This window comes from Geotrypetes seraphini, chromosome 9 (assembly GCF_902459505.1).
Source record: "Geotrypetes seraphini chromosome 9, aGeoSer1.1, whole genome shotgun sequence".
NCBI lineage: Eukaryota > Metazoa > Chordata > Amphibia > Gymnophiona > Dermophiidae > Geotrypetes > Geotrypetes seraphini.
In genome coordinates, this window is record NC_047092.1 from 166,347,976 (window position 1) to 166,375,364 (window position 27,389).

At 43.3% G+C, this 27,389-nt stretch overlaps 1 long non-coding RNA gene across 1 annotated transcript in view; it reads right to left on the minus strand.

Moving 5' to 3' along the window:
• The window catches only part of LOC117366411, a 38,763-nt gene extending 18,402 nt beyond the window's left edge, over positions 1-20,361 (minus strand). Inside the window, exon 1 of the long non-coding RNA XR_004540582.1 lies at positions 20,259-20,361. This is a non-coding gene — a long non-coding RNA (uncharacterized LOC117366411). The remainder of the gene's footprint in view (positions 1-20,258) is intronic.
• Positions 20,362-27,389: the final 7,028 nt, after the last annotated feature.

Below are 27,389 nucleotides of genomic sequence, written 5' to 3' on the forward strand. Positions count from 1 at the left end.
ATTGGGGAAATCCTGAAAACCCGACTGGATTGCGGCCCTCAAGGAGGGACTTTGAGATCCCTGCTCTAAACCAAGGGTCTCAAAGTCCCTCCTTGAGGGCCGCAATCCAGTCTGGTTTTCAGGATTTCCCCAATGAATATGCATGAGATCTATGTGCATGCACTGCTTTCAATGCGTATTCATTGGGGAAATCCTGAAAACCCGACTGGATTGCGGCCCTCAAGGAGGGACTTTGAGACCCCTGCTCTAAAAGATCTCGCTGCTATTATTACTGAATGTTCAATTCATGAAATATTTTTGAAATTCAAAGACCTGCTTCTCTTTCCCTCACAAAAAGAATTATTGATTGGATGTTGTGCAGAATTTTTTTTTTTACCTTGATGAAAGCGTTTCAGGCAGGCCTGAGATGCTGAATTTTGGCTTTTAAAATGTGATAAACCGCTGCAGCTCGTAAGTGGAGAGAGCCTCTGGCAGAGCGAAAGTTAACCTTTGTGATTTGGATTATCATGACAGGCTGAAGAAGAGGGCAACTTTATACGGGTATTAAATTCCTATTAATACATTTCAGTCTTTGAAATGTAAAGATTATTTTAAACATTCCCCTTCATATACAACAAACACAGATAGCATTCTATAAGCATAAAATAAAGACAGGATGATGGAGGAGGCAGGGGGGACAATTCCATTTTTGCATGAATTCCAGTATCTGAAAACTTGGCTTTTCTCAAAAATGTAACACCTCCCCCCTCTCTGGTACCCTAAAACCCTCTATTCCTCCTTTACTCTTAATCCACAACCATCCTTTGGAGTTCCATTCTGTCTTAGTCCTGTAAAGTTTCAAGTTTCAAGTTTATTAGGTGACTTGATTAATCGCTTAATCAAATATTCTAAGCGATGTACATTATAAAATTTACAATTATTAGAAAACAATACAATACGTACAAATACTTAAATAATGGTAAATTACTCTTAATTTTAACATTACTAAACATAGGGTAAGGAGGGATGAAATACAATTCATAAAGTAAATAAGAAACATTGAGGGAAAATACAAAAGGGAAAAGGTAATACAGGTATAACAAGGTAAAATATAATACTCCAAAGATAAAATTATGTTGTAAAGGCATCTTTAAAAAGGAAGGTTTTTAACTCGGTTTTAAATTTTCCAAACTCTTTCTCCTCCCGTAAAAAAATAGGGAGGGCGTTCCAAGTCTGTGGTGCTGTACATGAAAAAATAAATTGTCTCCTCGTATTAATAATTTTTAATGAAGGAATAGATAGCAGCTCTATGAGCCGAGCTCTACGATCGTGGAGACGATGCGGTATACAAACCTAAGGTTTAGTTTAGTTAGTTTAGTTTAGTATCCTTAGTGGAATTCAAGTATCCTTAGTGGAAATATCTCCAAATGTTTACATTTACAAATACTGCAACAGTAATGAACCACACTCTTAAACAGTGGTCTCAAACTTGCGGCCCGGGGGCAACATGCGGCCCGCCAGGTACTATTTTGAGGCCCTCGGTATGCTTATCATAATCACAAAAGTAAAATAAAACAGTTTCTTGATCATATCTCTTTAGCTATAAATTACAATATTATTATTAAAACTTAGCCAAAAGGAAAGATTTATAAACTATAAAGAATTTTTACCTCATGCAAAACTGTCATTTCTTTAATAAGACATTAACTATTTTTTTCTGCGGCCCTCCAAGTACTGACAAATCCAAAATGTGGCCCTGCAAAGGGTTTGAGTTTGAGACCACTGCTCTTAAACCAGGTTATCTGAAGTCCAATCTCAGTCTCTCAAATTTCCTGAGAACCTCTTTCTAAAAGTTGCAACATGTACAAGGGGCCGCTAAAATGTTCTCAGCACAACCACCAAAGTTGGGGCAGTCTCCATCAAGGGCTATACAGTGCTCCCCCGGTCATTTGCGGTAGGTGATTTGCGGTCCCGGTCATTCGCGGTATTTTACGACCACAAATAACCAGGCAGGAGAGAGCAGCCGGAGCGCCGGCGAGTGAAGGAAATCACTCGCGGTATGCTTTGACCGCCTCTTCCTGCACTAAAGTCGGGCCTCACCAATCAGGAGCTGCGTGTCAAAGCGAGCGATTTCCTTCACTCGACGGTGCTCCGGCTACTCTCTCCTGCCTTTCCTGTCTCCCCCGCAAAAAACATATTCACGGTTTTTCAAGATTTGTGGGGGTTCCTGGAATGGAACCCCCGTGAATATCGGGGGGTACTGTATACTTAATCCACTTTTTATAGAATTTTTTATAGAATTAGGCTGCATATGTCTTTAATGACTTATATTTTATCACACTGCCGAGATTAGAGCGAGACCAGAAAGCTTTGAGCATGCGCAAATGCTCAAAGCCTAGTTCAGCCCGGCGCAGGAAGAAGGAGGATCTCTCTCGCACCGCACTGCCCAGCCCAGTCCAAACCAACGAGGGAGGATCTTCGGGCACTGGCACTGGCACATCCTGTGCATTGGTGCTGGTGCCGGTGCCCAATCGGGTAAGAGATGTTTTGCAGTGCTGGGGGGGATGTAGGATCGCGGGGGAGGGGGGGTGACGCGAGCGGGGGGGGGGAGGATGCCGGTTCGCAGGGGGAATGCCAGATTCGAATGAAAAAAAATGCTCTCGGGTAAGCGAGCGGGGGGGGCGGGGGGAGGATGCCGGTTCGGAGTAGGCGGAAGGAGGTTTTAGCATGCGCGGTATACGCGTGTGCACGCTATATTAAAATTTTTTAACATAAATTTGCGTTCCCCGCGCGCTATACTCGTGTGCGCGTTTTACACGGGTGCACGGTATATGGGTGAAAATATGGTAAAGGCTCCTTTTACTAAGGTGCGCTAAGAGTTTTAACACACGCTAAATATTAGCGCTCGCTAACGCGCTAAACGCTAACGCTTGAATGTTAGTCTAGGGACTTCTTAGCGGTTAGCGTGCATGCATATTTAGCGTACGCTAAAACGCATAGCACGCCTTAGTAAAACGGGATGTTGCTAGGGCCAGGGTGTTTCGGGCTTATGAACATGTTTTCTAATAAGCACAAATATACATGCAAAATAAGACAGGAAATTTGTCTGTGCCAAACAGCAGGTTTAAATGTTGGATTGGATTGAATTTAATGCATTTGATATTCCACTTGAGCCTAGGTAAGAAACGGTTTGCAATACTAAATATAGGCATTGAGCTACTGTCTCTGTCCCAAACGAGCTCATAATCTAATTAAGCATACAAGAGAAGACAATCACTAATATTACGGAGATACAGTGGTGCCTCGCATAAAGAACGCCTCGCACAGCGAACGCTGCACACAACAAACTTCATGTCATGATTCATACAACGAACTTCGTTTCACACAACGAAGTCGCCCGAGCTTCCACGATCGCTGTTGATGTATTGCATCCTTCCGCGCAGGCACTGCAGGCAGTCGTTAGTCACTGCGCTTAACGCGTTTCACATAACGAACTTTTCGCATAACAAACTTGCTCCTGGAACGAATTAAGTTCGTTGTGTGAGGCACCACTGTATATAATAGGAGGGAGGAAAAGAAAGTACCCCACGGAAAGTAAAGAACAGAGAAGGCAAAGAAAAGAAAAAAAAAAAACCAACCCTCAAGATGCAAGAAAATGAGTATTATAGTTAGATTGCAAGGAAAGATAAAATAGTTAAACTAACAATCTAAATTTATAACACGAAAATGAGAAGATTAAAAATTAAACTAAAGTAAACTCTAAACAGTTTATAGTTCTGAGTTTCATTCCTGCCCAAAAGACAGAACAAACACCTCAATTTATCATCCAAGAAAGGCTAGTGCGTATACTTTCCTTCGGGTAATTTTCAAAGGCTAGGCGCATATTTTCAACCATGCAAGTTAAGCATCCCGTTATAAAATTATGGGCACCTTTTACAAAGGCGCGCTAGGGCCTTAACACGCGGAATAGCGTGCGCTAAATTGCCGCGCGTGATAGCCGCTACTGCCTCCTTTTGAGAAGGTGGTAGATTTTTGGCTAGTTGCGTGCGCTAATCCGGTGCGTGCGTTAAAAACACTAGCGCACCTTTGTAAATGGAACCCCACGTGTATTTCAAAGTTAGATGTGCTTATATTGACTTATTATATATGATATATATTTATATATTGCACTATTGAAGTTTGGAAAATCAATAAAGATTTTTTAAAAATAATAATTTCCCTGTGAGTCGATCGTACTAGAAATCGATTCTTAGGGACAGAAATCTCAAAGTGGACAATAAGCAAGTCAGCTTAATAGCCATAAGCAGTAAAAGCCAACGGGACTGGAAAACCACAAGTATTTACAGTATTTGTTCAATCAATTGTTGAAAGCTAGGAGCAATAGCCCATTCTTAGAAGGGTCAATTGGAACACATTTGTTTTATGTTTTGGGTGTTTTATAAACTGCTCGCTCAGAGCTTTATCTTCAGCCCTTCAAGTTCACATTATTGCTAGGGGCTTTTACCATTTGTTTTTATCTGAGAATCTCTGGTTTTTTTTTATGTGTCTTGGATATGTACACTGTTGGCAAACTTGAACGTACCCTAGAGGACAAAATTACAATACCTTTGTTATAAATGAAGAGTTTTCCTTAATCACCTACTTGTTCCTCGGTCATTGAAGCTATTTCGTAATGTTCAGTCTGAGCAGTTTTATAATCCTGAGTGCAAATGATATAATTTTCTGTTCCCCAATGCGAACATCATTCTGCAGGAAGATGAAACACAAGTGACCACGATGTGGCCAAAGCCATCTCTCAGCTGTTGATTCCATTCGCAATGCGGCCTTTTCAAATCTCTGACTTTTAATCTTTTGAACCACAGGGTTGAAGTGATGCTTAATATTAAGTTAAGACCAAACGAGTGAGGAGAGAAAACCATTTGATATCAGGAATACCAAATCAGTGTTTAATTGGACCATGAATTTCCCCTGGGGACTTATTTTTTGTTGTTTTTTTTTTTTGCAAATAATGTTTAATCCCATATATTTTATGTTCCATGTGACTTGTGTTGTAATTCGTAAGAGCAAATATATTAGTGCAAGTGCGTTTGTGTGCTGGCAGAGTAATTTAAAAAAAAACCTATTAAAGACACAGTTGATTACAAGTGCATTTATGTGAGTAAAGGGTCCTTTTACTAAGGGCCTGTTTTACAAAGCCGCGCTAGCGGCCCCGAAGCCCATAGAGATTTAAAGGGCTTCGGGGCTGATGCCGCGTGGCTTTGTAAAACAGGCCCTAAGGTGTCGAAGTGGAAGATGATATTTTCTTTCTCAAGGGACCCTCGGCCACAAGAGGGCACCCGCTCAAACTCATGGGCGGAAAATTTCATGGCGACACCAGAAAGTATTTCTTCACAGAGAGAGCGGTTGATCATTGGAACAAGCTTCCAGTGCAGGTGATCGAGGCAGACAGCGTGCCAGACTTTAAGAATAAATGGGATACCCATGTGGGATCCCTACGAGGGTCAAGATAAGGAAATTGGGTCATTAGGGCATAGACAGGGGATGGGTAAGCAGAGTGGGCAGACTTGATGGGCTGTAGCCCTTTTCTGCCATCATCTTCTATGTTTCTATGTTTCTATTTAGCGCGTGCTAAATTGGCTAGCGCCCCTTAGTAAAAGAGAAAGTAAGTGAGGGGTTGAGCGGTGGTACAGATAATCAGCTGTTTTATTTTTTGTGTATATGTAATGTTTTTTTTAATTTTTTAATGATTATGTATGTTGCTTGGAAACCACCTAGGAGTTTAGGCAGGGAATACATTTTTAAATAATAAATATACATAAATAAAGGACTTAATTCTATAAATATGGATGCAAAAAAAAACCCAAAAAACATGCTAAATGCTGTTGCATAAATCAGTCTCGAGACGCGGCACACTAAAGGTAGTGGCTGTGGCTCGAGGCACCTGGAAGTGCATGGATATTGCCGTGATGACATCACATGCATGCGTGACATCATCATGTCGATGTCCACGTGTGTGTGAAGGCCCTCCATGCGGGCCCTGAGATGCCAGTGAAGGGTGCCAGAAGGGAAGAGGGCCAGAGAGAAGGCTAGGTGCTGGCGCCCACTGATTGCAAACAGGAAGCGCCTCTCGCCATGAGAGGCACGTGCTATAGGCAGTCAGCTGGCACTGCCGCCTCTCCTCCTCCCCAGTATACCGCGGCACACAGTTTGAGATATACTGGTATAAATGGTGCTCAAAGTTGAGCACTGTCTATAGAATAGCGCTTAGTGCCGGGATCCGTGCTGAATTTTAGGCATGAGGATTTACACCAACTGAATCCTGGAGTAAATCTCCCAAATTTTCTAACACTGTGTGCAAATTTATTTATTTAATTTATTTTTAAAATTTCGATACCATTTTATTCCAAAACGGTTTACCAAAAAGGTTACATACCTAAAACATCAACACTGATCCGCTCAAGCCCCTTTTTTATTCAATATGGCAACCAAATCTAAATTTGGATGTTTTGCGGAAGGTGCACAAAAATCCAGTACCAAAAATGCCCATTTTCAAAACTGCAAAAAATGCACAGAACAAGCCGTCGGGATGTAGGAGGGTTCAGCATTCTTAGTAAACTAGCCACACAAACTGCCCAGCAGAGCAGTGAGGCACCATAGGGGGGCGCTGTAGTGAAATTAACATAAAAGACCCCAGGAACACATCTCACCAAAACCCTCTCAAAATCTGCTAGACCCAACTGTACACCACGCCAATAACCATTATGCCTGCAGGTGGCACCTTCATGGGTGGATTTTGGAACGATCACAGATACCACGAGTGTAGTGGTTAGAGTGGGATATGGGTTTGAGTCCCCATCTCTATGGTTGACTACACTGCTCACTAAGCTACCCGAGGAACCTGTTTGCTTCTCTTCTAGGACTGTCCATAACATCTGAAGCTGTCATATAGGCTGGTATGTACTGTTTCATTCACATCTTTGGAGTGGGTCAGTGATCACTGAGGGAGTTTGGGGGGGAGGTCATGATAAAATCCCTCCAGTGATCACCTGATCAGTTTGAGCACAGTTTTGCCACTTACTTGTTATTAAAACAGGTTTACCACCAAATATCCAAATTGTGCCTTGGATGTATTCTTAAATGATGTTATAATAATAATAATTTTATTTCTTATATACCGCTATACCATAAGTTTAAAGCGGTTTACAAGTTACATACAATGAGAGTAAGAGATGTTTACAACAAGAAGTAAGAGATGTTTACAACGATATACATACAATGAGTGTGTGAGATGTAAGGGGAACAGAAAAAGTACTTTCTGGGATACAAATTACAAATGGAAGAGAACCAAGATGGTTTGAATCAAAAGGAAGTATCTAGTCAGAGATTGGGGTGCAGGGGAAAACAATTTGGGTGGAATACCTTTACAAATGGGAAGAAGGATGAGTTAATCTAAAATCAAGAGAATTGGGGATTGGGATGAGGATAGCTGAGGGGGATTGGGCAAGAATTAGGAATTAGAATCTGTTAAAGAGACGGGTCTTCAGTGGTTTTCTGAAGTCGGCATAAGAAGTGGCCTCGAGAATGGGTTTTAGAGCCATGTGTTCAGTTTGCCCACACCATGCCTCTAACAAACCCGCTTGAGATTTAGACTAATTACTGATCAACTGCCTAGATAACCATCTAGAATATGTTTTGAAAACAGCGAATTGGAAAGGTTTGGCAAGATAAATGTCCATCTGCCCCTTTATATAGGGTTACCATATTTTTCTCCGGGAAACCCCGGACACATGACTCTGCCCTATTCCACCTCTAGCTTCCCCCACACACACAAAGCGTCCTTCCGGACGAGCCACAGCTGCGTCTGGAGGGCCCGGAGCATGCGTGGATGTGTGTGACATTATCCGTGCACACTCAGAGGTTCTCCAGATGCGGCCGGAGCTCGTTGGGGGGCTTTCCAAAACCCGGACAAATGCCGTGTTTTGGAAAGTCCGTCCGGGAGCCTGGACAGTCCTCTAAAAGAAGGACATGTCCGGGTTTTCCCGGATGTCTGGTAACCCTACCTTTATGCCACTTTTGGGATATTTTTCTTTTTTTGAAAATGAGCCCCATAGTGGACCAACCCCCCTCTTTTACAAACGCAAGCGCGGTTTTTTTTGCGCCGGCAGCGGTGGTAACTGCTCCGACGCTCATAGGAATTCTACGAGCGTTGGAGCAGTTACCACCACTGCCGGCGCTAGAACCCGTGCAATGCGTTCGTACAAGTTATAGCAAAGGACTTACTTTGCCCTAATAGTCAACCCAAATAAGGTCAGCTTGAACATAAAAAGACAATGTTTTCCACTGATCTACCTGCCATATAACAAACATTTTATTACCTACTGAGCGTGAATCATGCATCTAAGAAATACAAAAATATATAGGTGAAACTGCTGAGTACAGCATAGTAGCTGACGTACTAATTTGATTGCCTGTCCATGATATACAGCCACCTACTGGTTGTTCTATATGATTAATTCACCCTTTTGTTTTACCATTTGCAAGAAAGTTAATTAAACACATTTATCTTGAATAGGGAAAGTGTAATATCAGCATCTAATTTTACATACCTTTAGGTCTTTTAGAAGTTCAGAGTTGTCATGGTCTGTCCAATCCTCTTTAAAAATTCTAATAAAAGTATTACAGATCTGTTCTTCATTTCAATGAATTTTCTTACTATGCAAGGATATTTCCCTTTTTTGTTGTTGTTGAGAAAATGCATTCTCATTTTTTAGAATTAAAATGAAGTCCAGAGAAAAGCGACTAAGATGGTTAAGGGGCTGGAGGAGTTGCTGTACAGCGAAAGATTAGAGAAACTGGGCCTCTTCTCCCTCAAACAGAGGAGATTGAGAGGGGACATGATCGAAACATTCAAGGTACTGAAGGGAATAGACTTAGTAGACAAGGACAGGTTGTTCACCCTCTCCAAGGTAGGGAGAACAAGAGGACACTCTAAAACTGAAAGGGGATAGGTTCCTTACGAACGTAAGGAAGTTCTTCTTCACCCAGAGAGTGGTAGAAAACTGGAACGCTCTTCCGGAGTCTGTCATAAGGGAAAACACCATCCAGGGATTCAAAACAAAGTTACACATGTTCCTACTGAACAAGGATGTACGCTGGTAGGGCTAGTCTCAGTTAGGGCGCTGATCTTTGACCAGAGGGCCGCCGCGTGAGGGGCTTAAGGTCCTTTATATTTTGTGCCCTGTGCTGGGGCAGGGGGTGGGGATGAAAGGCCCTTGTGGCCTCCAAATCTGACTATGAGGGCCCTCTAAGCCTTGCCACGATCCCCCACAAAAAAGACGAGACCTGGAGTGTGTCAAGTTCTCTGCTGTGGCAACAAGCAAACAATTTCTTAAAGGTTTTATCTATGAAGCAAATGGGTTCATTTGCAGACCATGCTTAATTCTTGCAGGGGGAAAAATATATATATAATGGATCCTAAGCCCTGCAAACATTTGCACAGGAGGCCTGAAGAGAGAAAAATAAGATACGGGTTAAACAGCAGCAGGGCACTGAGGGAATAGAAGTAACAAAGGGAATTAAACGATCTGTCTGTAATTATTCACTCTCCCCTTTTCACAGAGCACTCGCACCTACACTTCAGTTGGAGGGGAGCAGGAAACAAACAGAGCCAGATTATTAGCATGTCAAAGCCCCCACACGCCCCGAGCCAGCACTGGCCACCGCGATTGCCCACGACCGTCTTCCTTTCTCTGGCCAAGAATACAGTCGCATGCCATGAGCAAAGCCAAGATGCAGAAAAAGAAGAATCGTGAAAGCCCGCCGGGCACCAATAGGCACTTGGAAACAATCTCCAGTTTCACTCCTTCCAGCTGCCTATTGCCTATTAGAAAGCCCTTGGCGAGCAGCGCATTGTAGTGCAGGCGAGGGGCAGGGGGTGCCCGTGCGAGGTAGGAGGTGGAGCCTTGAGACAGCCTAAAGCAGGAGCGGCAGTGAATGGCCAGCAAGAGGCAGCTTCCGCTCCTGCTTTAGGAGATCTGAAGGCACGGGGAGGAGGGTTGGTCACTCCGAATCAGGAGGCCGATTTTTTTTTTTAACAAACTGATTTGAATCGATTCATCCAAAGTGAATCGGTGAATCGATTTGAATCGTGAATCAGGCAGCACTAATGGAAGGTAACAGAGGATAGAATAGACAGCAGAGTAGAGTACCCAACAAAAAACTGGGAAAAGTGATAGTTATCACGTGGGTGATACATAAAATAGTACAAGATACAAAAAACACCCATTCTTTCAGTATATAAATTAATTACTTGAAGATATTCAAAGTGCTCAGAACCAATCAAATGGTAATAAAAGATCACGCCGGGGTTTTGCCTCTGGAGAAAATCACTTGTTCAATCATCGCAATTTAAATAGTATATTGATTATAATTCCAACTATTCAAGGTGCCATAAACAACTCAACAACTATTGTATACTCATCTTGGGTGTCCAATTCTTCCAGGTTCTGACGCTTTTCGCCAGACCAGGGTTCCTCAGAGAACCCACACATAAAATGTCTCAAAACGATCTTGAAAAACCACAAATACAGTTTTTAGCAGGGGAGACTGGAGAGGGCAGCCGGAGAGAGAGAAGCCAGAGCGTTTTGACATGCAGCTCCTGATTGGTGAGGCCCGACCTTAGTGCAGGAAGTGGCGGTTGGAGCATACCAAGAGTGATTTCCTTCACTCGCCGGTGCTCTGGCTGCTCTCTCCAGGACTGTGAATCGCCAACCGCAAATGACCAGGGGAGCACGGTAAGCTCTTACCTCAAAATCTGGAGTCCAGTTATATCTTATTGTAACACGGTCTGATGACATTCAGCTACTTTATTAGAATATAGCTTTCATTAACAAAAGTCATACATTACATTATGGCTCATTTCTTACATCCCTTTAGGTGTGTAGCTCCGGTGTCACTCTGTGCTTTGGATACTGCGCCTGGTGTTGGCTATGGGTTGTACTAATACTCTCCTGCTAGATAGGCATTGTTCAGCCTGTTGTACTGTATCCATAATTATTATTCTACTAGTCTTTAAGCTCATTCCATTAACAAGTGCTAGAATAGATTTGTGTGTCTGTCTTTCTTTCTTTCTCTCTCTCTCCTTGGCCGCTGTCTGTATGTCTTTCTTTTTTTGCTGTCTCTCCTTGGCCGCTGTCTGTCTGTCTTTCTTTTTTTGCTGTCTTTCTCCTTGGTCACTGTATGTCTGTCTTTCTTTCTCTCTCTCTCTCTCTCCTTGGTCGCTGTCTGTCTTTCTTTTTTTGCTGTCTTTCTCCTTGGTCCCTCTGTCTGTCTTTCTTTCTTTCTTTCTCTCTCTCTCCTTGGTCGCTGTCTGTCTGTCTGTCTTTCTTTTTTTGCTGTCCTTCTCCTTGGTCGCTGTATGCCTGTCTTTTATTGCTGTTTCTCTCCTTGGCTGCTGTCTGTCTGCCTTTCTTTTTTTGCTGTCTTTCTCCTTGTTCGCTGTATGTCTGTCTGTCTTTTTTGCTGTCTCTCCTTGGCCGCCGTCTGTCTGTCTTTTTTTTTTTTTTTTTGCTGTCTTTCTCCTTGGCCGTTGTCTGTCTGTCTTTTTTTGCTGTCTTTCTCCTTGGCCGCTGTAAGTCTGTCTGTCTTTTTTCTGTGTGTCTCTCTCTCCTTGTCCGCTGTCTGTTGTTTTTTTTTCCCCTTTCAATTTTTCTCCCTGTCAATTGTCGTGTGCCATCCTACCTTTTTTTTTTTATCACGTGTTGTGTTGGGAAGGGCAACCGGCACACAGTAACTGCTGCTGGATTAGGTTAAACCTCCACTCGAAGCAAATCGTCATGCGTGCACGCGCCGCATGCTTTACAATTTCTCTGCCAGTCACAGAGCTACGGACGCATGGAGCCATGAAGATTGAAGTGCGCATGCGCGCTAAGGGTATTATTATATAGGATGAGCCCTTCTTTGTGCAGCTTATCTATATCGTGCCTTGTTAACATTATTTGTATTTTTGCTGTATGTTAAAATAAAAAAAAAATCTTTGAACTAAAAAAATATTATGGGCTTGTTAAAGCTCATAATTGAAGTCAAATTACTAATTAACCCTCACTTTTAGAAAACCATAGCACAGTTTTTAGCACCTGCCATGGCGGTGACAACTCCAACATCATAGGAACCGTGCTACAGTTTTGTAAAAGGGGAGTAAGTTAGACGTTTAACTTAAAGCACCCATTTATTTAGATGCCTTTCCTTAGGTGCGTCTTATAGAATCTTCCCCCAGGTGTTAAACCCAGATTTTACAGCACTTTAGTAAAAGAGACCCTGAATAGATCAAATATAAAATACATTCCTTTTTTTTTTTTCTTCTTCTAAGCAATCATTGCAGAGTGAGCATGATTTCTAAGAGCTGCAGTGTAAGTGAGAAGTGTTAAACATGGCAGAAACCTTAAAGGAATTTTCTGCGTCAGTGTTCACAAAGGAGACCACGGAGACTAATGACAAAGCCAGAAATATATTTTTACATTGAAAGGAAAAAAAAAAATGCTAGAGTAATTGAGGGTCATAGTGTTACACGTATCAAAAGAAACTATTTTTATAACTGAAAGTGGAAGAGCACAAGGGAATCGGGAGCTTCATCCCAGAACGGTAAAGACAGTGATGTCAACTTACCGTATGGAGCAGCTCATTAGGAAGAAGAAAAGAAAAAAGGTTAGGGCGATAAGCAATAGAGATATTACGTGCGCATGCATTTGAGAGGAGATCGAGGGCTGTAGGGAAAATATGAACTGTTACTTCTACAAGGAGCTGAAACATTAACAGAAATGCTTTTTTTTAGGGTCATAAAGACAAATAGTGAGAAGCAGACCGATAATTGCAAAATGCTCTTGGAAAAATAGTTATATGTATATGTTATATCTGACAGAAAGAGGGATGGTGTGCCTTAAAAAAAAAACCCAAAAGAAATACAGACCCTCATTTATCAATCTGCGTTAGAATTTTTTTTATCGCGGGCCACTGGGATAAAAATCTGATGCTCATAGGCGTTCTAAGAGCGCTGGAGCTTTTACCGCACCGGCCTGCAATAAAAAGTCCTAACACAGCTTAATAAAAGGGGGCCATAGTAGAGTTACCAGATTTTACTGTAGTAAAATCGGAATCCCTAGACCCACCCTCAGGCCTGTCCTAATCCCACCCTAGCCTTGGCCCCCAGCCCCCCGTTGCCTGCTCTCATTGGGCAGGAGGGCATCCGTGCATGTGTAGATGCGTGGTGATGATGTCACGCACATGCGCATGTGCATGTGACCTCATCAGACAGCATCCACGCATGCGCGGATGCCCTCCTGATAGATCGGTTAGTACGCCTTAGTAAAAAGACCCCTATATTCTATGGGCACCTTAGCATTTAACGCGCATTAAATCGGTTAGCGCACTTTTGTAATAGGACCCCTGAGTTTTGTAGAGCTATACAAATTCCATTTTTATAACAAAATGAAATGGATACATTTACAGAGAGCAGTGGGTGAGAATGTTTTCATATTTGAATATCAAAAATGTTCAGAGAAATTTTTGCTGACTCACTCCCACCACTTTTGCATGACCCCGTCTTAGTCACGAATCTACATTTTTCATCTGAAAACATTTTTTTTTAAATTCTCTCTTCTTTCAAATAACTTCAAAAACTTTGCAGCATATTGATTATAATTAGCAGATCTAAAACTGATTGCATGTCACATTAATTGCAATTTGTTCATAATGAAGGATGTGAACAATTCAAGGTTAAACACAGACTAGGTGGATTTTAGATTTTTAATTCTTTAGAATTTACCTAGGTTGCCTTGTAAGGATTTTCCCTTTGAAAGTGAGATTATAGGTTCATGCTTGCATCGTATCATCCTCCCTACTATTTGAATATTAATGATATGATTGCAAGCATTTGCATGTGGTACAGCTTGTTGAATTTGGTGTTCATTGAATTTGATATTTCCTGAAAGATTACTGATGTGGAAACTTTCTTTATTGATTTGAAGGCAGATTAAACAACTACAGACAATTCAGAATATAGCTCTGAGACTCGTCTATTCATTGAAAAAACATGATCACATTACTGAGGCATTCATCAATTCTCATTGGCTTCCAATCCAGGAAAGAATACAATTTAAATTCTACTGTATACTATTTAAAACCATAAATGGAGACAGCCCAACCTACCTAAACGACCGCCTCATCCAAACCACTTCTACCAGGCATAGAAAAACACACACCCCATTCACTTACCCCCCAATCAAAGAAGTAAAACGGAAAAAAACTATACAACGGACTACTGGCCACTCAGGCAGCGAAGATAGACAACCAAGTCTCCAACCTATTGACAACAACCCCAGACTACAAGATGTTCAGAAAGGAAATAAAAACTATACTCTTCAAGAAATCCCGTAATAAAGCTTAATACCATGATAAAGCTTAACCCCCCTCTTACCATCCCCTCCCTAACCCCAGATCCTACTTTTCCCTCTCTTGGAAACCTTCTCTGATCTAACGTTGTAACCCTTCTTCCATAACTCTTTTTGTAATCCGCTTTGAACCGAAAGGTCATGGCGGAATAGAAATCTGTAATGTAATGTAATTTTACATAGTACCGGAAGCCACTGAAAAGTTCTCAGCCCAACCAAGAAGAGAATGATGTGGGGCCATGAACCCTACAAGTTGTTCCACACTTTTCTTGAAGGGGTAAAAAGGTTGAAGAATTTATAAAACAAATACTTATCCTGAACAAGCTTTTTGAATAGCGCTAGGTCTATAATTGCTCAAGCCACTTGTATTGATATTTTGGAAGCTGGTTTCTAAAAGATCTTTGTAATGATTAGGCCCAAACACAAACTAATACATTTTCAAAGAGGCCAAGTTAGGAGCAAAATTTTCAAAGTTAAGAACATAAATATTTTGAATGGGGTCTTTGTATCTTACAGCTCCCACCTTTTATATGCCCACGGAGGATTGTACAGGCTGCCTGAATCAATATGTCGTGTTCCATCCCTGGCAGTGTTCAAATCCAAGCTAAAGGCCCACTTTTTTTTGAAACTGCCTTCAACTCTTAACTCCCACCCACTGCTGTCAGATACCTAGACCCACTGTATCATTTCCTCTACCATAATCTCCCTAACACTGAAATGTCCTGTCTAAATTAGATTGTAAGCTCTTCTGAGCAGGGACTGTCTATTGTATATTAAAATGTCAGATGCCTCTACCCACTATATCATTTCCCCTACCATAATCTCCTCATCCCCTAAATGTCCTGTGTAAATTAGATTGTAAGCTCTTCTGAGCAGAGACCGTCTATTGTATGTTAAAATGTCAGATACTTAGACCCACTGTATCATTTCCTCTACTATAATCTCCCTAACCCTGAAAAGTCCTGTCTAAATTAGATTGTAAGCTCTTCTGAGCAGGGACTGTCTATTTATGTTAAAATGTAAAGCGCTGCGTTTGCCTTTTCAGTACCTGCAGGAAGCCGAAAATCACTGTTTAAAGTTAACTGAATCACTGGCATACTTTCCATCCCTCCTTCTTTTTCAAAAGCATTTATCTGGTTAACTTAGGCCCTCTTTTACTAAGGTGCGCTAAGCGATAAGCATGCGCTAATCAATTTAGCGCGCGCTTTACGCTAATGCGCACATGTTAGTCTATGGACGCGTTCGTGTTTAGCGCGGGCTAATTGGTTAGCACACCTTAGCAGTGGCGTACCTAGGGTATGTGGCACCCGGGGCCCATCATTTTTTGACACCCCCCCCAATGTAAAAAAATATTTCTTGTAATGACCATGAAACGGAATAAATGGTCAGAATAGAAACAGGCAGTGAAAATTTTCTTATATTCCAAACATAACATAACATAAATTATGTCTGAATTGTCATGACATCAGAAGTACATATGGAGTAGTTGCAGGTGATGCTTGGGACAATTCTGATTGTGTTAGTTCGGTTTTATGTGTTTTTTGAATAGAAGGGATTTTATTTCTTTTAGAAGGTTTTGCAGTATGTGGTCGATGTCAATTGGTTGTAGGGTTGGGGGTCGAGTGTTGCAGCTCGAATGGCTAGGAGGTTGTCGAACAGTTTTTTTCTTTTGACGTTTTTGGTTGGAGGGTGTGTGAATGGTGCGTGAGTTCTCCTATGTCTGTTTGAAGTGGATTGAATTATTTAGCTGAAGAAATTAGTTACCCCCTCATCCCACACACATTAATTCTCTTCCATTTTTGTTCCCATTCTAAAAAACACTGATAAGTTCCCAGAAAAAAAATACATTAAAATAAGAAGTGAAAACAAAGGCCCCTACAGATGAGAACATAACATAAGAATAGCCTAACTGGGTCAGACCAATGGTCCATCATGCCCAGTAGCCCATTCTCATGGTAGCCAATCCAGGACACTAATACCTGGTCAAAACCCAAAGAGTAGCAACATTCCATGCTACCGATCCAGGGCAAGCAGACACTTCCCCCATGTCTTAATAACAGATTATGGACTTTTCCTCCAGGAATTTGTCCAAATCTTTCTTAAAACCAGCTACACTATCTGCTTTTACCATAACTTCTGGCCACTTCATTTTTAAGTTTAGATCTTTCCTTTCAAACAGAGACCTTGCTAGATGTCAAATACAGCACAAGGTAACTTCACATGGACTTAGCTGTGCAGGAAATGTGAATCTCCTCATACACCCACCATATAGTGCAAAAATGTGCAAAGGTCTGTTTTTTTCTTTCGATCACTACATAGCCTAATGCCACACAAGCAGCGCTGTTACAAACATATTCTGTAGGTCAATGCTAAGGATAACAAAGTTTCCTTCTTTGGACCAGAAGGAGATACTGATAAACCACTGGAAGAGATCCCAACACAACACCCAAAGACCCACTCAGTGTGTGAACCAGTTGAGTGGAGTGGACTAACTGGGGGGTGGAAATGGGCCCGGAGTTTGCTCAGCAGAATTTTCCAGACCACCTCTTCCTCTCAACACATTGACACGCTGCCACCACCACCACTAGAAACACCTCACTGGGTAGGCCAGCTATGCTATAAACTTTATAAAACACATTATTATATTTTCTTATAAAGCACATATTTTAACTGAACTCTCTGACATCCTCAGCCTTTCCATTCACAAAAATAGAAGGAAGAAAAGTTCCCATTTCCTGCTGTTTCATGTCCCCGGCCTATACAATATTTTTTTTCTGCAGACCCTTCAAAAGTCTGACCAAATCCTCGTTTCACTTGCATTATAAAGTACTGAGGATGCCATCTCTCCCCAATCCCAGGTCCTAAAGTCTAAGACAGTAGCGCAAACTAATGCTGCCAGATTCAGGAAAAAATATTTCGATTCGATTCAGCCTATTGAATTGGTTTTTCAATTCGATTTTCCTGCCCAGTTGGGTGATTTTTTTCTAAACTCCTGGTGGGTTTTATAGCTTTTTCACCCCCTTTGGCTTCTCCTAACCACACTGGCGCTGTGGTGTAATAAAATAAAGAAACAAAAAGGACTTTTCCTCTCTCTGTTAAATCCTAGCTCACGTTTGCAGTCCAACACCAGCTCTGTCAGGATACACATTTCAAATCTGACATATTATAATCACAAAACAGAAAATAAAATTAATTTTTCTACCTTTTGTTGTCTGGTTATATTTCAAATCTTGTTGGTCCAAGGCTCTGGTTTTCTTCTGATAACTTGCTTGCCAGGGTCTCCTTCTTTCTTCTTTCTGCGTGCTAACCATCCATCTGCCAACTCTGTCCTCCCTTTCCATTTCCCTTCCCTCCCCAGGAAGTCTGGTATCTTTCCTTTTTTTCATCTCCCTCCACAGATCCACCTTTTCTTAACTACCCTTTCATCCGGCATCTCTCCCTCCTTCCCCACCACCCCAGAGTCCACCATCTCTCCCTTTCTTTTCCCAATTACCCTCCTATCCAGTATCTCTATCCCTCCTCCACACCATCCCTTGTGTCCAATTTCTCTCCCTTTCAGTTCCTTCCCTCCCTAAATCCCATGGTCCATCATTTCTCTCCCTCTCCTCTATTTTCAGACCCATTATTTCTTCATCCCCCCCAAAGTTTGGCATATGCACGTCTCTTTGAACACCCCCTTCCCTCCGTGTACTTCTAAACCAGGGTCCCCCCCCCAAAGGCCTGCCCCCCCTTAAAGGTCTGCCTGTCCCCCCTTGAAGGCCTGAACCCCCCTTGTAGGCCTGTCCCCCCCTTGAAGGCCTGTCCCTCCCCCTTGTAGGCCTGTCCCCCCACCTTGAAGACCTGCCGGCCTGTCCCCCCCTTGAAGGCCTGTCCCCCCCCCTTGAAGGTCTGCACCCCCCCCAAAGGCCTGCACCCCCTGAAGGCCTGTCCCCCCCTTGAAGGCCTGTCCCACCCCCTTGTAGGCTTGTCCCCCCCCTTGTAGGCCTGTCCCCCCCTTGAAGGCCTGCCTGCCTGTCCCCCCCTTGAAGGCCTGTCCCCCCCCCTTGAAGGCCTGTCCCCCCCTTGAAGGCCTGCACCCCCCGAAGTCCTGCACCCCCCCTGAAGGCCTGCACCCCCCCCTGAAGGCCTGTCCCACCCCCTTGTAGGCCTGCCCACCTCCTTGTAGACCTGTCCCCCCTTGTACACCTGTCCCCCCTTGAAGGCCTGCCTGCCCCCCCCCTTGAAGGCCTGTCCCTCCCCCTTGAATGTCTGCACACCCCCCTCGAAGGCCTGTCCCCCCCCTTGAAGGCCTGCCTGCCTGTCACCCCCCTCCCCCTTGAATGCCTGCCTGCCTGCCCACCCACCCCACCCCGAAGGACCACTCGCCCCCCTGGCCTCCCCGCACCACCTATGAAGCAGCACTACCTATGCTCCCGGCCTTGCCGTTCAGTCCCCACCACCACCACAACCCCCGAAGGACCGCTCGCCCCACTGACCTTCCTGCACCACCTATGAAGCAGCCGCAGCAAGATCGCGACGTCAGCTATCCCTGCGCTGCTTAGGCGCTGCTTCCTGTGCCGCATTCCCGCCCCTCCTCTGACGTCAGAGGAGGGGCGGGACCGCGGCGCAGGAAGCAGCGCCCAAGCAGCTCAGGGATAGCTGACCTCGCGATCCTGCTGCTTGCTGCTTCACAGGTGGTGCAGGAAGGTCAGTGGGGCGAGCGGTCCTTCGGGGGGGTGGGGGGACTGAATGGCAAGGCCGGGAGCACCCCTTCAGGGCTGGCACCCGGGGCGGACCGCCCCTCCCGCCCCCCCCTTGGTACGCCACTGCACCTTAGTAAAAGAGGGGGTTAGTGTTAATGGGCCCATTTGTTTATAAATTTCCCAGCATGCTAAATGAACAGCTTTTCATTGGATATCGTAATGCCCAGTCAACAGTAATCCATTTAGAATCAACGGATAGGACAGATTTAAATGTTATCCAGATGGCAGCAATATTCAATTACTGTCACACACTTACCTCCTAAATAGATGGTCTCGTGCAGGAAATGGTATTTTTTTTCTATATTTAGTAATTTCAATTATACTTATCAAGCATATATATACAAGAAAAGAATAACATTGGTGACACATATTAGACAAGAAATATTACAAATAGAAAGAAATTAGTTCTAAAGTCCACTTTGCGAGGATAAACTAAAAGTAAATAATTCCCGATGGAAATCCAGTTATAAACACTGAGATCCATTTTCAGTTTTAATTACCCTTTTTTTCATGTTCCAATAGAAATTTCTAGAAATGAAAATGATCGAAAAATATAGGGCTCCTTTTACGAAGGTACGCTAGCGTTTTTAGCACACGCACACGATTAGCGCGCGCGAGCTGAAAAACTATCGCCTGCTTAAAAGGAGGCGTAGCGGCTAGCACGCACGGCTTTTTGGCGTGTGCTAAGTGCGTGCCAAAACTGCTAGCGCACCTTTGTATAAGGAGCCCATAATTTTTTTTTTAACCCTGATAACATAGGAGAAACACAGGAAAAAAGTTGCTCCAATAGCCAAAATGAAGGGACAAAATTTATTTTTTTTTTTTAATAATTTTTTTTGACGGACAAGATGCTCAGAACCAAAAGGTGGCAAGAAAATCACAAAACCGGGGACAAACCCCTGTAAGTGTTTTCAATAGTCTATCATTGTACCTTCTTCAGTCGTTAGAAAGGTTTTAACAGTGTCTGAATAAAAATATTATTTTAAAGTGTCCATTTCTTAATAGAACAGCAAACTCCAATAAGTTAAAGTGCAAATTATTTTGAAAAACATAGCTTGAAAATAAAGGTGAAGTTATAAGGATGTTGTCTCACTTCAGCGGGTCCTAACGCATTTCGCAAGTGGCTTCCTCAGAGAACCCCCTCATGCTGGCTGTAAAAGATGAGTAAAACTCCTACCTCCTACCTCACTCTTCACCCATGATTACTTCACTTCCAACAGGAAGTGAAATAATCATGGGTGAAGAGTGAGGTAGGAGTTTTACTCATCTGTTACAGCGGGTCCTGACGCGTTTCGCCAGTGGCTTCCTCAGAGAACCCCCTCATGCTGGCTGTAACAGATGAGTAAAACTCCTACCTCCTACCTCACTCTTCACCCATGATTACTTCACTTCCTGTCAACAGGAAGTGAAATAATCATGGGTAAAGAGTGAGGTAGGAGTTTTACTCATCTGTTACAGCCAGCGTGAAGGGGTTCTCTAAGGAAGCCACTGGCGAAACGCGTCAGGACCCGCTGGAGTGAGACAACTTCCTTACAACCTCACTTTATTTTTAAACTAAGTTTTTGAAAATAATTTGCACTTTAACTTATTGGAGTACGCTGTTCTATTAAGAAATGGACGCTTTAAAATAATATTTTTATTCAGACACCATTAAAACCTTTGCAATGATAACACTTACAGGGGTTTGTCCCCAGTTTTGTGATTTTCTTGCCACCTGTTGGTTCTGAGCACCTTCTCGGTCAAAAAGGATTATAAAAAAAAAAATTTTTTTGTCCCTTCGTTTTGTTTGTTTACCTGATAGGCCTTTGGGGACATTTTTTTTTTTGTTTAAATCTTTCCCAGTAGTGTTATTGGGGTAGTCCAAATTTATGTCTTGAGCAAAACTTTCAAACCGGGGAGAAGAAAATGGTTTGCATTATTTTTGTAGACATGCAGTAGGTTCTTTGTGGAATTGTCTCAACTAGTTTACTTTCATTTTCCTCTCTGCTGATGAATTTAACCCATTTTTGTTCCTTCAGTTTTCAGATCCTTTTTGCTGCTCCACGACTGCAAGCAAATGTTAGCCATCCTGTTATACCAACTCTGAATAAGTCTCTTTAATAGATTTTCAATTTGCAAACCATTAAGAGTGAACCCTATCAGAAAGTAAATTTAGGTAAATGAGCAATCATTTGGAAGCAGTTAGCCATTGATTTCAAGCTGCACTAAACTGCTGCAAGTGAAGAAAATAACAATTTGCTATATCAACTGAATAACTCTGTAGATCTTAGTGCAAACGATGTTATGTGCAATTGAAATCCAATGTGTATAGGCCGGGGATTCTCAATCTGGTTCTCGGGACACACCCGGTCAGTCCGGTTTTCAAAGATAGCCACATAAAAGTTGCCACACCGCAGGGTTTCTCGACTTGGACCTATGGTTCATAGACAAAATCGCGCGAGACAACGGCACGCCGACAACTGGGCGCAAGGTTGATGGCGCGCCGAAGAAAAGCACTATTTTAAAGGGTTCCGACGGGGGGTGTTGGTGGGAACCCCCCTATTTTACTTAACAGACATTGCGCTGGCGTTGTGGGGGGTTTGGGAGGTTGTAACCCCCCTCATTATACTTGAAACCGAACTTTTTGCCTGTTTTTTAGGCAGCCACCGAGATCGGTGTCCTTTAAAGAATCAGGCCCTAAAGATACAGAGTGCAGTGCAGGGAATTTGTAGTCAATGCAGACAGTGACCTAGCAAGGTGGGGAACAAGGGGAGGGCGGTCCGTCCTGGACCTCCTCTCCTCATGCACAGCCCTCCTTCCCTTCCCCCACACCTCTAATTGTTCACCGCCGCAAGCAACAACTTCGTGTCCCTATCAGCTCTCCCGCTGTTGTCACTTCCGGGCACCACACCTAGGAAGTGGCATCAGAGGGAGAGCCGCTGGGGTCGCGAGGAGCTGACGTCGTCACTTGCGCATTGAAGTTGTTACTCGCAGCGGTGAACAGCTTGAGCTTCGGGGCAAGGGGGGCTGGAGACATGGGCGGAGACGAGGATGGGGGAGGGGCGCCTCTCACCCTCATTATGCCACTGAATGCAGAGGAAACTGAGTCACATGGGAAGTGAGGTGAGCTGCAGAGTTCAAGGTGGGCTGGAGGAAAAAAAAAGGCAAGAAATAGGGATGACGGAGACCAGCAAACTGCGCTAGCAGTTTGTAGCGCGGTTTGTAGCACTAGCAGTTTGTAGCACTAGCAGTTTGTAGCGCGGTTTGTAGCACTAGCAGCTTGTAGCGTGGTTTGTAGCACTAGCAGTTTGTTGCGTGGTTTGTAACACTAGCAGTTTGTAGCGCGGTTTGTAGCACTAGCAGTTTGTAGCACTAGCAGTTTGTAGTGCTCCCAAAGCTCATAGAGTTCCTATGAGCATTGGGAGCAGCGTGGGCCATTCAGCGCTACTCTCTGTGCTAAAAGCCGCTAGCACAGTTTGATAGAAGAGGGCCCCGAGCTATTGCAATAACCTTGAAGACACGAGCCTGAGTTAAAAGTTTAACAGACCAAAAAGAGAGGCAAGGACAAGTGAGGTAAATGTGAAGAAGTTGTAATGATAGCTTTGAGCAAGGTGAGCATTGTGGGCAGAACAAAGAAAACATCCCAAAAATAACACCAGTTCTGAGCTGTCATTCTTACACCGTTGCATGCCACTTCGGCGTGTGCAATGAAACAAGTGACACCACTTGAGAGAGGAAAGATAATTTTGTGCAAATCTAGAAAGCAAAGACCTGAAAGTCTCATTTTAAGACATCACGCCTGACATATTAATGGCAGGAGCCAGCTGTTAACTTTATTAGACTCTTCTCCTCTTGTACTTTTCTGCCACTACAAGGGGGAGAATAATTTCAGAGTTAAAATAGGTCACACTTTCCACAAGAAAAAGATGACTTCATAAACATATTTTGGGGGTCTCATATCTCAGCTACTGAAACACTGGACAGAGGTAGACTTTTGAAGATAAATCTATTTAAGACAGGAAGCTAAGGAGATCTCTTGATTCAGTGGCATACCAAGGGGGGAGGGTGGTCTGCCCCGGGTGCACGCCCCAAAGGGGTGCACAGCTGGCCACCCTCCCTATTCACCACTAGGCAAAGAAGAACTAAGACCCCTTTTACCTACCCCCCACTCAAAGGCACCCAGCGCAAGAAGATATTTGACAGTCTGCTGACGACGCATGCAGCGAAACTGGACCACACTATCTCCAACCTGCTGATAACAACAAACGACTACAAATATTTTCGCAAAGAAATCAAAACCCACCTATTCAAAAAATGTATACAGATGGCTTAACTCCAACCAATTCCCAACTCCAACTCAACGCAACTCCCCCCTCCTCCCCCCTTCACCAGTTCCTTTCTCTTTAGCCTCAAGCATGTCAACTGCTTCCCTAACGGTATATATACTGGATCTGCACTATTTCCTATTTGTACAGCATCTTGTAGCTCTTGAAATATACAGCTCCATTATTCTTGTAACTTCTCCTGGAAATGACTAGAATTCTCTCTGTAATTATCCTGGAAATGTCCAGTTGTCTCTTTTGTAATCCGCCCAGAACTGCAAGGTTGAGGCGGAATAGAAATCAGTAATGTAATGTAATGATACTACCATCACCAATCTACTGACCAAATCAACAGACATTAAAGCATTCCGAAAAGAAATCAAAACTCATCTCTTCAAAAAACACTTCCCATCATCATAACCTCACAAAAGTATTAGAAAATGCTCTCATGACTACCCTAACACCACCACCAGCAACACCCGAATCCGGACAGTATTATCTCTATTCGTCTAAACAGCAGAATCCGGACAATATTATCTCTATTCGTCTAAACAACCTATCACTATCTACTATCTACTACCAATCTATCCTGGAAAAGTCCAGAACAACAATTGTAACTTAACGCATTCTTGATTATATGTACTGCAATGCTACTGGAAATGTCCAGTCTTCTAACTTGTAATCCGCTTAGAACCGCAAGGCACAAGCGGAATAGAAATCACTAATGTAATGTAATGTAATCTATTCTGTTGCTGCTGCTTTCCTTAACCAGCAGCAGCGGCAGTAAATAGTGGTGTCCGCAGGTACTCACTCCGGCGGTTCCTCAGCTTCTGGCTGCGTCGGAAGCGTTCCCTCTGATGTCACAACGTCAGAGAGAAGGCTTCCGATGCAGCCGCGGATCACGTGAGGTATAGACGCCCACAGCTTTGAGCAGGGGACCGGCCAGAAATGCTTGGCAGGGAAGAGAAATGTTGCTGCACAGGGAAGGGAGGGGGAGTAGAACTGTTGCACAGGGAAGGGGGGGGCGTAGAAAAGTTGCTGCTGCACAGGGAAGGGGGAGGGTAGAAATGCTGCACAGGCAAGGGGGGTGTAGAAATGCTGCACAGGCAAATGGGGGGGAGAAATGCACAGGCAAGGGGGAGAGAAATGCTGCTGCTGCACAGGGAAGGGGGGGAAATCATGCTGCTGCTACAGCACCCAATTGGGGAGAGAGAGAGGGAAGGAGGGAGAAGGAAGACAAGGGAGAGGAACCAGAGATGCCAAGTCCATGGGAGGGAGGGAAAGATAAAAAAGGAAAGGAGATACCAGACCATGGAGGGAGAGGAAGAGATGCCATGGCATGGGGGGGAGGGAAGGGAAGGAGATAGAGATACTAGACCATGGTGTGGAGTGGAAAGGAAGGAAGGAAAGTAGAAGAGAAAGAGAAAGATGCCTACGCATAGGGGAGGGGTGGAGACAGAAAAATGGAGAGGGGGTGAAGCTGAAATGAATCATGTGCAAAGGAGAGAAGGGACACAGGATATACAGTTTATTGAAGGGACATAGAAAAAGGGAAGATGCCATATGGAAGAGAGAGAGGGTGGACAGTAGATGGAAGGGGCAGAGAGAGTGTGGGCAGTAGATGGAAGGTGTACAGAGAGAGAGCAGACGCTGGGTGGAAGGGGCAAAGAGGGCAGATGTTGCATTGAAGGGAGAGAGGACAAACGCTGTTTAGAAAGAAGAGATCAAAGAGAAGATGATTAAATGGCGGTTCAGTTTAACTTTGGTCTACATATTTCTATTTTTAGTTTGTGATTGTTCCATATTGGGCGGAGGTGTATCTGTTCTGTGTGTATGAAAAGGACATAGTTTTCAGTTGGCATTGACTGTACAGGATCAACTGACTGTGCGGGATCTGGCTTGTTTAGTTTTACAATGTATGTGTTGGTGTTCTAGTGCTCACTGCAGTGTTTAAGATGTTGCCTTTTCCTAGGTACACTCTTGTTGTGCGATATGTGGATTGTTACTAAAAATCATATTTTTCATATAGATGGGGTGGGGGTGTCAAAAAATGATGGGCCCCGGGTGTCACATATGCTAGGAACGCCACTGCTTGATTTCATTTATGAGGATTTGTATATGGGCATGATAATATATGGCAGGCTAGGAAGTGATGTCAGAGGGAGAGCCAAGGCCATCATAAGCAGCCAATTCCAGACTTCATTCCTTTCATCTAGCTACCCGCTATGCCTGGGATAAATTACCCAAGTTTGTCCATCAAGCCCCTTCCCTTGTTTAAAAACAGACTGAAAATCCACCTTTTTGATATAGCTTTCAATCCTTAATCCTACTCCTCTGCCCTCCAACCCAGCCAGCAGATTAATTGTTCCCCTTAACTGTAGCCATGACATCCTGTTTGTCTGTCTTGCCTGTTTAGAGTGTAAGCTCTTTCGAACAGGGACTGTCTTCTTTGTGACTCTGTACAGCGCTGCGTGTGTCTGGTAGCGCTATAGAAATAATTCATAGTATTAGTAGTAGTAATGTAATGTAATGTAATTTATTTCTTATATACCGCTACATCCGTTAGATTCTAAGCGGTTTGAAGAAAATATACATTAAGATTATAAATGAGAAGTAAGAAGGTACTTAAAAAATTCCCTTACTGTCCCGAAGGCTCACAATCTAACTAAAGTACCTGGAAATTAATAAAGAAGAGAAAATAAAGATGGTTGAAAAAAGAAAAATTCTATGTGAACTTATAGGATGGAAATTAAACTGACAGTGAAGAACTGTATGAAAAATACATATGAATGCAGTTAGAGAGGGTCGGTTACAATCTATTTATGGTATTTGTTTAATTGGAAGGTGTTAAGGTGGGTAATTTGGGGGAAGGTTATCTGAAGGTAGGTGAATCTTCTGGAGGTAAAAGAGGAGGGGTTAAGATATTTGGATGAATTTTTTGAAAAGCAGGGTTTTGATTTCTTTTCTGAATGTTTTGAGGTTGTCTGATATTGTCATAAGATTCGAGATGGAATGGTTGATTTTTGCTGCTTGTGTTGCCAGAAGGTTGTCAAACATTTTCTTGCGCAGTGTGCCTTTGAGTGGGGGGAAGGCGAAAGGGTTCGAGGTTCTTCTGTGTCTTGAGGTGGAGATTTGGTTTAAGCGGTTGTTTAGATAGGAGGGGGAAGAGCCGTGTAATGCTTTGAATATCAGGCAGTGGAATTTGAATTGGATTCGTGCTTGTATGGGTAGCCAGTGAGAGTCTAAGAAGGCAGTTGTTATGTGATCATATTTTTTGAGTGAGTAGATCAATTTGAGGGCGGTGTTTTGTATGGTCTGGAGTTGTTTTATCATAGTGGCTAGACAAGGAAGATATAGGGAGTTGCAATAATCCAACAGACCTAAGACTAGGGATTGGACGATTAGTCTAAATTGTGCTTGGTCAAAGAATTTTCTGATTTTACGGAGATTTCTCATGGTTAGAAAAGCTTTCTGGGTTGTTTTGTTGATCTGGGGCTGCATTGTGCAACATCTGTCTATCGTAACTCCTAGGAGTTTTAGTTTGGTGTGTTTAGTAGTGTGAAGAGTTTCAGTTTTTGGGAAGCAAAGATGAGATTATGATATCATAATGCCTCATTCCACCAATAAGAGCCAAGCTCATCAGTGATGTCACAATGGCTTGATTGTTCTGTACTCTCCTCTGCCCTCCAACCCAGCCAGCTATTAACCGTTCCCCTTAACTGTATCCATGACATCCTGTTTATCTGTCTTGGCTGTCTAGATTGTAAGCTCTTTCGAGCAGGGACTGTTTTCTTACTCTTTGTGACTCTGTGCAGCGCTGCGTGCGTCTGGTAGCGCTATAGAAATAACAGTAGTAATAGGTTGGAGATGCTGTTTGCTGTTGCTGGTGAAGATTTCAAGAGGTACGATGGGATGCCACGTGC